The sequence below is a fragment of the Octodon degus genome, unplaced genomic scaffold, assembly GCF_000260255.1.
Source record: "Octodon degus isolate 3935 unplaced genomic scaffold, OctDeg1.0 scaffold00030, whole genome shotgun sequence".
Classification (NCBI taxonomy): Eukaryota; Metazoa; Chordata; class Mammalia; order Rodentia; family Octodontidae; genus Octodon; species Octodon degus.
In genome coordinates this window covers 11648158-11661119 of record NW_004524606.1, presented here as the reverse complement: position 1 = coordinate 11661119, position 12962 = coordinate 11648158, and the positions used below count along the sequence as shown (strand labels likewise).

Genomic DNA, 12962 nt, shown 5'->3' with positions numbered 1-12962 from the left:
TTTTAGAATATTTTGCTGAGTTTACACACCTATAATATTCAATAATGGAACTTAGAAAAAATGGGGTATACCGATGAATGTCCATTTTATATCTGTGTATTCAAAGTGGTTAGGATAAATATATAGTTGCATTCTCTTAAAGAATAGAATGATTTGTTCTAATGGTGCTTGTAAATAGGATTACAAGTCCACTTCTTGCATAGCAATTAACCACTGAGAAGAATATATGCAGTGTATTATTTGTTGAAACTGTACTTCCGATTAGATTTGAAACTGTCTCATTGCTGTTTATCAATAAAACTTTGAAAAAAAAATTTAAAAAAAAACCCACAGCAAGGGGCTGGGGAGATGGCTGAGTAGAATAAGCACTTGCCTGGCAAGCACAAGGGCCTGAGTTCAATCCCCAGTTCCATCAAAAAAAAAAAAAAGAAAGAAAGAAAGAAAGAAAGAAAGAAAGAAAGAGTTTTGTAACCTCTTGGGAATCACTTAGATAGTTTCAGAATTAAGATAGTTGCAGAAAATCCAAAGTGAATTTTGGATAGAATCCAAATTCTAATTCACATCTAGAATTCCTACCTGGAAGCATTATGGTAATGATAACAGGTGCTTCTGGAATGTTCTGGTGATGAATTGAGGTAAGGATGCACAGGGATGTGAGTGGCTGCAAGTCAGGCCTGAAGGCCTGGAGGGGTGGAGGCCTCCACCTAACAGGTGGCTCTGTGTTCCCAGCATCATCTGGGGACCAGTCTGAGCTTTGGAGGTTTGTAACTTGGTCAGGGCTGAACCCAGATCACTCTGTAGACTTCATGTGAAAACTCAGTGAGGTCTAGACCCACTGGATGTAGGCCCTAATATATCTCTGTACCATTGTTGGGAACAGCCTGGGACCTGCTGGTGTCAGAGGATACCAGAAAGGAAGCCCATGGTTGGCAGGTTACTAAGGGATTCAGAACAAGGGGTCAAAGTCTCACTGAGTCTCAGAACCAGCTGTGTGAAGCCTTATCCTTCTCACGTGGCGTCACCGGCCCTGAGAATCCCCCGCTTTCACGACATGCAGCCACTGAGTTTGATTTCTGCTCGCACTGCAATGGTTCCCTCAGCTTTTGCTACAGAAAGCAGCACAAGGCCGACCAGTGACTAGCACAGCCACCACCCAGCCCTTGTGGGTGCAGAGTTCCCTCCTGGATCTCTGTGCACTTGAGACATTTTAGCATCTGCTTAGCTTGCAACGCATTGCACACAGTCATTGTTTAGGACATAGCCTGCAGGAGAAATGATACCTGCTGCAGCTTTGCTTGCATATGTAGTCAGGAGGTGATACTGGGAATGAAGTGTTGCTCTGTCTTACATTCTCTTTTGCTGCTTAGTTGCAAGCAGTGTTTTGTGCCAGCTGCTCCCCAAGCTGCAGTCATGAGGGTGACATCCAGATGTCCTCCTGTCCCCACTCTGAAGGTGAGGGCCTTCTTGGTTAGTCAGGGCATGAGCAAGGTCTCCCACAGATGGGCCCTGAAGAGAGACAGCATGGTGTCAGAGAGAGGGGTGGCACTAGACAGTATTGTCCTTGTCATATAAAGTGACAAGGTCTGGTTCACCACATCTGGAAAGAGAGGGATCAAAACACGATTTTTGTATCTGCTCCTGATGGAGGTGAAATGGCTGGATCTTTGGCCTTCCCTTCTCCAAAGTGAGTTTTGAAATAGCCCTTGCCCTAGAGACTTGGGAGCAGTGGGAGCCCTGCAGGCTCCGATGGGGTCAGCACAGCCTCTCCCAAGGCCCCGCTCACCTCTCAGGTCCCCTTCCCCTCAAAATTCAGTCTCACCAGGGCCCTTTTGCCCTGGCGAGGGTGTGAGTCTGTGATGCCCACCAGAGGTGTGAGATCCTGTCCTGTGCAGAGCCAGTGGGGCCAGTTCTGGGGCATTTCCCGCCTGCCTTCCATTCCAGAGGAGCTCTAGGCGGCCGGTCAATTCCTGTGTTACATCACTCTCAAGAAACCAAGGTATGTCAACAAGTTTAGCAATGAGTTGGTAAGTACTAAAGCCACCTGAGGACATAGACTTCAAGCCACTGTCCTCTTTTCTATATATTGGAAATTTTCCAGATTAAGTAAATAATTTTAAATGTATCAGCAAGCACCTTTTAATGCTTGAGCCTTTCTAGTTGGGGTTTTTAAAAATTGAGAAGAGCCTATGATACTAGCTTTTAAAGACAGATTCTCTTGTGTTTTCTCACCATTAGTAAGTACACCTGGAAAAGTGGGCCCAGATGCCCCACAAAAGCTGTTTTGTCACTTACTTAACAATCTCCCCATCAATGCGTGTGTGTCACTGCTTTATAAACGTTCATTTTTCTCCCCGAGTGTATGAAGCAAACAGAACAGGGAAGCAAATGTTCCTGAGTGGTCATGTCGAAATTAATCATATGCTTTCTTTAAGAAAGAGACATAAACAAGCTCCCAACCCAAATACTCTGTAATATTGACCCATTTAGTTTGAAACTTGGAAAATAGGCCCTAATGTTTACATCCGTCCCATTGTGATAGTCATGTAACTGAGTGCATTTGTTAGCAGCATCCATATGCTCACCAGTCTTAAAAGCCTCCCCTTTGCTGCACTCAGCTATTGGTCCTTCTGCAGGTCACTGTGACAGAGACAGGAAGGGGATGGGGCCTGCCCTCCACGGGCTTCCTGCCAGTGCTTGAGAGTGTTAAGTGAGGTATTGCTTATGCAGCACAACTTCATTGTTGCCTGCCAGTTTGAAGGAACAATTGATCATTTGGTAAAGCATTAAATAAAATATTTTTAAATAATGTATATTTTTGGTTATATCCTAATATAACCTTTTTTTGCTAACTATAAAAGGAATACTTTTGTCAGTTAAAATTTGAATATGGATGTAAGATGAAACAAAGAAATTAGGATGAACTGCATGATAACAGCATGCTAGCTACATTTTTTCCTAAATCTTTGCATTTACAGTGTGAAGTATTAGGAAATGACATTGTTTCTGAGATTTACCTTGAAATGCTCCAAGAAATAAAAAGAATGGGAGTGAATTAAACACAGATGATTGATCATTAAATCAAGTAGTAGAAGTATTCTCTCTACTTCTTGATGAGTTTAAAACTTTCTGTAACATATTAGTTAAAAGTTAAAGGAAAGTAAACATAAAAAATCAAGATAGTATTTACCCAGAAAGAACTGGGTAATCGTGTGGGACTCTCAATCCGTATGGACAGCTGGGAGGATGGTCTCAAGCTGACTGGTGAGCACAAGGCCATTGTGCCGTGTATGCCATGGGTGTGTGTGATTTTGTGTATGATGCGCACTTTATTTTAAAGATGGAATTCATCTTTGGAAGTAGTTTTTTCAAACATAATCATATTTTCAAACATTATTTGACTTTCAACTTCCTAAAAGTCTTTAAGACTTGTACTTTGGGTGAGTAGACAATCCTCGTAATTAACACATCAATTAAGAGCAGATCAACTGGTGCTGGAATTCTTGGCAGAAGCAGGCGAAAGGGGGTGGGGAGAGCAAGGAATTAGGTCAAGTAAAAATCTCTGATTTTCATGCTTTTCATCTTAAGCAAACTTACTGATTCAATAGCTTTGGAAAAGTGAATGGTCCTCCAAAACTAGAGACACACTTTTACTTCACATTATCTTTCGTTGGATCTGCATTTTGGTGACCAATATCATAAAAGTTTTACATGACAATGTGTGACTCTACAAGTGAGCATAAAGTGAAGCTCTGACTGCTGCGTGTGAGCAGACTCTTTCCTGGAGGGTCCCTGAAGCCTTGTTCATCACAGAGAAAGAACATCCCAAATTCTAAACATCCCAAGTAAAAATAAATAAATACGAACATCCTAAGCATCCGTCAACCACAGAATAGCTGAAGTATGGAATTAAAGAAGCAATGAAACAAATGCATGCATCCTAACAAGGAAAGATTTCTAAGACTCATTTGTTGATATAAAAAAGCAAGTTACAACATAATATATAAAGTTGATGAATGAACGTGCAGTATAGATTTCAGACTAAGATCTGTCACATAGGTGAAAGCAGTTCCACTGTGGAAGGGGCAGTGGTCAAAAGGAATTTTAGTTCTACCAAATGTTTCCATTTTTGGTAACCAAAATATATTCATGTATTTTGTAACTAAAATTCTTTTAAAACAGAAGATAATTCCTTTTTAAGTGAACTAAAAATCTTTATTCATTTCTTGATTTGAAGTATTCTTCAATGACATCCTTGGCCTTGATTCTTTGTCATAGTCCTTAATCACCACCCAACTGCAACCAAGCACTTTACAGGGCTTTCCCTCAAGGTCAACCTTACAGAGGCCTACATATTCCCTGAGTTTCTTGTCTTCAACCTTAATCGGGTTGATTTGATGCTCAGCACACCAAGGGCCTCCACTAACTTCACATACATAGGCTCATCTCAGTTGGATGCAAGCACACAGAGATGCACTTGGCGCTTGGCTAAGGCTTCGGAGGCTTTGCGAGGCCCGCGCGCAAGGCCATCGTGAATGAGGGCGGTCCTAGCACCTCTTGTAAAGCAGTACTGACGTACATTACACCTCCAGCAGCAATGCTTCCTCAGCCATGCGGTGGGTTCTGGGCGAAGCCGAATCTTGAACACACCTGAGCCTCCGCCTCCGCGGGACTCGGCAGCGGCAGGGAAACAGCCAGAAGCTAATTCCTAAATGAACTTTTTCTATTGAAAGAGGTTTTCTGATAATTAATTTTGTAAAGTGACTTTTTAAAATTTGCAGTTTTTTTTTTTTAATACTGGCTTTTTGACTATTTAGTCTTCAAAAACTAAGCCAAAGAGTCTATCCTGGGGTGAGTAAGGGAGCCAGAAATCAATTTGCAACTTTTATAAATATGTGTGCTCTTACGATGTTGTCTTTTCCTGCTAAAGGGCACAGGGAGCTAAATTAACAAATGAGGCTGTATGGTACATCAAGACGTAGGTGGAAAGACAGATCACAAGTAACCAAAAACTACTTTATATATTAAATATCTTGAAGCAACTAAGCAACTGTATCCAAAGCCAACAGCCTTTAAGTATAGTAGAATAAAAGCATGTATTAAAAACCATAAATATAAAAGATAATTCCGTAATAATTCATGTGCGATTGCCATGAAACTTATTTATCAATACTATTTCATAGATATGAACGTTTTCCTTCATGAATGGTACGTGAGATGTCTGCTTCTTTATGGCTAATTTGGATGATGGCTGGTGCCCACACACAGGCACACGCACACGCACACACACACACACACACACACACACACAGAGTAATGGTATGGAAATGTATCAGGACTGTCTCAATTTGGGCTTCACAATTACCCAAAGAAAGGGAATTGTTTTAGGGAATGGTTCAGTTTGGACACCTAGACAAAGTTGGTTTTCCCGTAGGTAGAGTTAAATACCTGTAATTGCTTACATTCAAAAGAATGAAAATAGCCTTTTCATTTTCACTCTGATTTCAATCTTTCTCTGTCTTGTTTTGTAGCAGAAAAGCCTTGGTGTGAATAAGGGGATGGGCCAGTGAAAAAAGATCGTAGTGTCCTGGAACATGTGTGTCAAAACCCTGGCCTGGGCCAGCCAGATAGCTCAGGGGACTAAAGTGCCTCTTAGGCAGGCACAGGGACTGGGGTTTGATCCTTGGGGTGTTGTCCCGGTTTTGCCCACGGGGCATGCTGAAACTGGGACTGAGACTGGGCATGGTGGCACACACCTGTAATCCCAGCATGGGAGGCTGAAAACAGGAGGATCCCTATAAGTCCAATCTGTTTAGCGAGACTCTGTAGACCCTGTACTAAATACATTAAAAAAAAAAAAAAAAAAATCAGAGTAAAACCTTGGCCCAAATTGGCCTCAGCTGAAAAATAAAACACAAGTGACAATTCTTTGGCTCAAGCAATGGAAAAATAGGATTATCTAGCTTTTGGCTCAGCTAGGTCTAGGCATTGACCAACTTCTGCCACTTAACATTGGTCTCTTTTTTTGTTTCTTCTCTTCCTCTTTCTCCTCCTTCTCCTCCTCCTTTTCCTCCTCCTCTTTCTGTTCCTCCTTCTGCTTCTGGTTCTGATTCTGATTCTGCTGCTACTTCTTCCTTTCTTTCTCAGTCCTTGGAATTGAACCTAGGTCCTTTACTCTGAGCTACATCCATAGCCTCTTTTAAAAAATTTATTGAGCTAAGGTCTCACTAATGTAAGGCTGGCTTAGAATTTAGAAACATCCTGTCTCAGCCTCTAGAGTGCTGGGATTGCAGTTGTGCCCTGACACACCCAACTAGATGTTTAGTTTTAAGGGAACCTTTGGGTATGTCCCTGTCTACAGATGAAGGCCTGGGCACCACACTGCCCCTTCGCACAAGTATGCCTCACTCCGTGCCTTCCACTACCCCACTCCTGGGAAAAGGGACCTTTCATGGAAACACCTCTGTGCTCACTGACTATAGCACTGTATACATCAGTACTGAGGGGTGCACCTCCCATGTGCTATAATAATTGTTAAATCCCACATTTCTCAAAGCAGATACAGAGCTAGGGTCACAAACTCAGAAGCCCCTCATGCCGGGGAGGCATAGTGCCAGATTGAGGCAGTGAGTGGGGCAAGCTCAGGGGACTCACTTTTCTGTGAAATATTCAGATTACTTAGTGCTGGGAACCAATTTAGAAATTTCCCAGGTTGATTTTAAGAATTGGTGGGGGTCTGGTGTAGCCCTGGGAGGGAGGCCGAATCTCGGAGCAGTCAGCCTGCAACAATGCTGGTGGAGGGCCTCTCCCAGGCAGCCCTCAGGAGGTGCGTGATTCCCCTTCGGATGGTTTGTGTGCTTCGCTTTCAAGAGAGGGTGGCGGGGGCTCTGGAGACACACATGTTGATGCAGATGTTCCCAAATTCATCTGCTGCTAGCGTGCTGAGCATCCAAGCAACAATCTTTGGAATGCTGAGTCCAGTCGGGCCCTTCCACACAAGGTCCTTTTGTTCTTCCCAGTGATGAGAAAACCTTGTGGCCTGAATTAACAAACCTCTTCTCCCATGACCTCATACACAGTTTAAATCTATGTTTGAATAAGGGGCCCAAGCCCCAGCTGGCAGTACAGCCCTCTCGGATGAGCTCCAGAAAGCAAGTCTGCGGCCACTTGAGTGGCACAGAACCTAGCCGTGCTGCAGAAAACACTTAGGGCACCACAGTTCCCTCTTGGGTACATGCGCCACTCCCTGGGGCAGACTATAAAACAGGTCCCTGGTGAACCATTGAGTCATTTATAGGCTAATCTTTGTACAGGCCCCATATAGGAATGGCAGGGGTTGCGAGAATGCCTCTTAAGAAGCCCAGAGAGAATTACAGTGATTTAAAATATGAGTTTCTGCAACCTGAGCAGGAGTCCTGGTGGTGCAGGGGCTCCTACAGCCCGCCTGTCAGGAGGCCACAGGGTTGCACTTGAGAGCTGAGCAGGGCGCTTTGCGAGTCCTGGCCACCTCCTAGAGCTTTCCTGGAGGGAGCTGAACTGACCCTGAACTTGGAGAGCTTGCCTGGCAGGTTTTTGCTGGCTCCTGTTGTTGTAGTTTTAGCCTGAGAGAGGCAGGAATGAGAGGCCTTGTGCTTTAAGGACTGCTGTGCCACACTTGCCCCTGGCCAGCGAGCCTTGGGATGCTGTTTTCTTTGGCAGCCAGCTGTGCTGAGTCCTTTGTATTCCTGTAAAGTCCAGATATAAGGAGTGGTAGCCACTGCCCGCGTTCCTTACCTGAGAAGACAGAAGTGGGGGACTGAGTTCACTCAGCTGCCAAGAGCCAGGATTTCTGGTGACTGTACCCTAACAGTCCAGCCTTCTTAAGTGGGAGTGCATGCTGAGTCGGCAGGAAAGAAAAACAAGCCCATTCTCTCCATTTTTGTTGACTATTCTCACATTTCAACTTGTTACTAGAATTAGTGGGAGAAACATCTTCAAGTGGTCACTGGTACAAATGCAGTGGTGAGGATCTGTCAGTCACCTCTATTGATTGGCCCCCAAAGATGTGCTGTGCACAAGGAAGCCAGAATTGCTCTGATGTCCATTGAGATGGGCCAGAGCCCTTTGCTAGGCAGTGGTGTGTAGAGCTGAGCCCATCAGTTCATGCTGGCTGGATGTAAGTGACAATTCTCAGTAGGAGCACTGTGGTTTTCTCTCCATACAGCTTGCATAGTCTGAGGTTCCCATGAGCAACGGCGGAAGCCGGTCCCTGGTATAGAATTGTAAGCATCAAGGGAGATGTGGTGGTACACTCCTGTGGTCCCTGTGCTCAGGAGGTCGTAGAAGGAGGATTGTAGGTTTGAGCCCAACCTAGGACTTAATAAGACTTTCTAAAACTTTAAAAGGGGGAGATGTAGCTAGCTCAGAGTAAAAGCCTTATGTTCTAACCCTAGTGCTACAGAGAGGGAAAGAGGGAGGGAGAGAAAGAGAACGCCCAAGAAGAGGGACTCTGCCATAGGCTTGGAGAGAGAGATGAGCCCCATCAGGTTTGCAGGTATGCCAGGCTGTGAAGATGCAATTCGTTGCTTGGGATGAAAATGTCCTTAAGGTTCTGTAGGGCAGACAGTGCCACTTACAATCATCTCATCAAAGGATTTTTTCAGTCAGTTCTTAAATTCTCACAGAAAGAGATGTGATTATAAATGACATGGCTAATTCTATAAGCTACTCATAAAATTAGACCCTTATTTTGTAGTCAGATTTATGGACAAAAAGTCCCCTGTACCGCCATGACCTTGGGTACCTGCAGGAATGTGGGAATCCACAATGCCCATGGCCCAGGCTGGTCCCACGTTGGCATAGCACTGAGTCTTCTATAGAACATCCCGCCAATCATTATCCTGTATCTCAGTATCTTACACCATTCTGACAGGCACTGGGGCAGAAGGGTTTTGTTCAACAAAGTTTGCATATCTGTTGCTCTCCTGTTTGCCAGGGATCCAGTGGTAAACCAGGCTAGCCATGCCATTTACAGGAAGCAGTGCAAAACGAAATGCCTAAGATGCTCTGTTGTTCAAAAAAGCAAGAGAACACACAATAAAGGTGCTAATATATATAACCTTTCCTTCTATATCTTTCGTGGCTTCTCTGCCTACCTGTCAGAATGTTTTTCTTGGGCATTTAATGTCTGTCTTGCTTCCTAGGGAAGGGAAATATTCACAGGACCCAGGCAGCTCCTACCATCCCTCAGCACATGTACAGCCCACCAGCTGCCCACTCTCCTACCAGCTGCTGCTTGATTCACTGTGCCATCTACGAGTGGCAGCAGAGCCAGGTGTCCCCCTACTCAGCCTAATCTTCAGCCAATGGGTGAGCTCCAAGTGATGGCAGGACCTGTGTCTAGATGTGGTGCACACATGGAGCATACTGTGACCTGCTGTGCCCCATCCTGAGATGCCGCAGACCCACACCTGAGTCCAGCCCTGCCCTTGTCCAGTTGCCACAAGGATAAGAATTGGCTGCAGAGACAGGGAAGGGCAGCCAAGCAGGGCCCACAGGGGATTGCACAAGCCGCCTCTGAGTTCCTGGTGCGTGCTCCGTGTGCTTGGCACATTTCCTATGTTAGATACAAATTCAAAGATAAAATTATTGTGAGTTTCAAGGCAATGGCTGCAGAGCACTAAGGACCTCAGCACAAGGTCCTCCTGAATGTTAGGTGGCAGTCATGCTGGAGAGACCGACAGACTGACTGACTGACTGACTGACTGACTGACTGACTGACTGAAACTACCCCATAAATACAATTTCTACTAAAGTGTTTGGTAAGAAATAAATATGGGATAAGGACAAAGAAAGAGCAAGATGGTAAGAGACTATTTTATAGATGCGATGCAAGCAGCTGCTGGGATGACACATCATTTAGGGGAAAGCTTAAGCTATCAGTAGGTGACAGACAAGGGAAAACTTGGCAGGAAAGTTGCTCTAGGTGGCAAGAATAAGCCATGTGCCCAGGCCCGGAAGTAGGAAGGAACTTGCCTCATTGGAGAGCCAGAAAGGAGCTACTGAGGCTGGGCCTCAGGACTGAGAAGAGGAAGGGTAAGATAGATGGAGGGCTCAGAGGTATTTGTAATCGGGGATGGGTTTTCTTCACGGTAAGCTTCAGTTCCCCAAGTGGTGCCTGTGTATTTCTATCCCTGACCACCTTGGGGTCCTTTGGAAAGGTACAATACAGTCTCTCACTCCAAGGAAACCTTTAATGGAAACATTCAGATTTTAGTTACTCTGCTTCTAAGAGGGATGTCATGGCACAGCTAGGGCCCTGGGCTGACTACATCTGCCGGCAGTTAATCTTAAAATCTAAACGTTCTCTGTACCTTTCATTTGCTTCTGTGAAATACAAAAGCCTGGAGCCTCCTTCACAGCATTACTGAAAAGAGCTTATGGTTAAACTGGAGAAAGCCAGCCTGCTGTAGGGATGTGATGCTGCGGTTTTGCCACTCTTCTCTGAGAGAAGAAAATGGTTTCTTGGGCTCATTAGGTGCTTTTTCTGGAGGTCGCGCCCTGTTGTGAAACTCCTCAAAGGTGACTGCTGTAAGTAATGAGCAGTGAAAGGTCTCCCTTCTGGCAGGGAGCAAGGAATCACTGGGAGGTCACGGGTCCTCCAAATCATCTGCACTGTCCTCAAATAGGGATACAGAAATTATTCAGCCTACCCAAGAGCTGTTTTTAGATACCTTGAAGAAAGAAAAAAAAAAAAAAAAAAAAAAAGACTGTGAATGTTTGGGCTATTTAATAGGATGTGTTTGTCCTTCATTTTCAAACTAAGTTTGTGTTTTCAGCCAGAGAGGCGAGCTTTGAGTCACTGCTAAGAACAAAGCCCTGAAAGGCCTGGACAATCTCAGCAGCAATTAGCTGACCGAGTAATTGTGACATCTTCATCTTGTATATTGTAATGGGCTGATTAGTGCACCTCTCGGAAGACAGCTTTCTCCTGGGAGCTGGAATGGATGAGTGTATAAAATAACGAGGTTTCCTTGCACTATTATTTACATACTTATTGTAAGAATGACTTTTCCCTCCTGCAGTAAAAGTAGTTTTGTTTTTCTGTGAAAGAAGAACATGACGCTTTAATAAGGCAGAAGTTAAAGCTGTTTAAAATCGGAATATTTTTTGAGAACATGAGTGCATTGAATTTTAGAACCTGAAATTGTCCTTAAGAAACATCTCTGCAAATTTAGGGATATTGAAGTAACTGAAAAAATGTAGCAAGTTGACATTGAACTCTCCCTAGCAAAAGTCAATTAACACTGAGGGATACTTTTATTGTGTTTACTATGAAAATCCATTGGTGTTCCGTGTGATGCCAGGGTTCTGGGTGCTGTGTTCTCCCTGAGGTCCTTTCTAGATTCTTACCTTGGGCAAAGAGTTGGATATGAAACGCATAAAAGGCAGCAAGGGTTTACATTTATTAAAGGTATTAGAGATAGGAAAAAGCAGTGTGCTCTGCAGAAGGCACTCAGGCCAATTAAAAGTAGGAAAAGAAGTACCTTCAGTGGTGCAGAACTGGCTGGCAAGAATGCAGCAGCCACAAGATTAACGTCAGCCATCTTTAGGATGCCCCATTCTGACATCGGAACCAAGCTATCCTGTCAAAAACCTGCTTGCTTTCATACCAGAAGAGCAGAGGAGAGCATCCTCTGGTTGCAGGCGCGTTACTTGCAAGTGCCATGGGTGTGTGTCCTGGATCTGTGTAGTGGTCGGCGCCCTCCCCCCAGCCATTGTGCTGCATTCTAACCTGCCTCACATGTACCTGGGACGTTTTGAATGTGTATATATGTTTTAGCAAATTTATAGGAAGGACCATAATGCAAGATACATTGGGGCCAGGGAGATCGCTCAGTACAATAAGCACTTGCCTGGCAAGAGCAGGGACCTGAATTCAATCCTCGGTTCCGCAAAAAGAGAAAAAAAAAAAAAAAAAGAAAGAAAGAAAAGAAAAAAAGAAAAAAGAAAAGAAAACAAAAAAAATTAGAAATGAACTTTGAAGCAAAAGACATTTTTACTGGTAAAAGAAGATTTATATTATAATAGACCATGAGTTTAAGCTATTCCTTGCGCTAAACTCTCTCCTTAGGCTGATCTTTCCAGTCCCTTGCACAATAACTTGTCTTCCTATATGAACAACTTCACAACAATGAAAACTATCTCCCACCCCATCTCCCGACTTAACCAACCCTACAATGGGGAAACTTTCACAGACATGGCAAATTAAATTGTGGCTCCTCCTTTCTCTTTTTAAAAAAGTGGTAAAACACAGATAATGTTTACCACCTTAAATACTTTTAAATGAGCAATCCTGTTGCCTTCATTGCTTTCACAGTGTTCTACATCTGTCACTACTGTCTTTCCTAAACTTTCTCATTACCGCAAGCAGAAGCTCCATAAGAAGTAAGCAAATATGTAACTTCTTCAGTCTTGTTAGTTTAGTAGGACTGTTTTCACTTCTGCTAAAATCCCTATCAGCAAGACTGCTTTCTTCTGCCTCCTGCTCCACTCTGCTCTGTGAGTGCCCTGCAACTCTCATACTGCAGATTCCCAGCTGTACACTTTTCCTGGGATTGGAATCTCACCCCTCCCATCCATGGGCTCTTACGCAGCCATAGAACTTGGAGTTATTGTGCCTCAGAGCCGGATTCACGCTGTTGACCTAAAAGCAAGCCTTCCCGGGCCACGCGTCACCCAGGCCCAGGGCTTGGTCACGTGCTCATCTTTCAGTTTCCTTCCCCACACAGTCTCTCCGCCGTGTTCTCTTTCCCAGCTTCCTGTCAGTTTTATCCACTTAGCTTCCTCTGATGAAGATGAAGTTTTTGTGCATGATAGTGGCTCGGCCACATTCCACGCTTCTGTTGCCAAGGGCATTGGTAATAGCTTTAAAATTCACTTAAAGAAATTGGAAACAGCAAGTCGCATACAGCCACTGCCAGACA

General features: G+C 44.2%; 1 protein-coding gene and 1 pseudogene across 1 annotated transcript in view; one reads left to right on the top strand and one right to left on the bottom strand.

The window, feature by feature from the left end:
* Positions 1–12962, top strand: part of Pdzrn3 (PDZ domain containing ring finger 3) — a 244735-nt gene that overhangs the window by 133929 nt on the left and 97844 nt on the right. The window lies entirely within an intron of this gene.
* Positions 4213–8810, bottom strand: LOC105741956 (annotated as a pseudogene).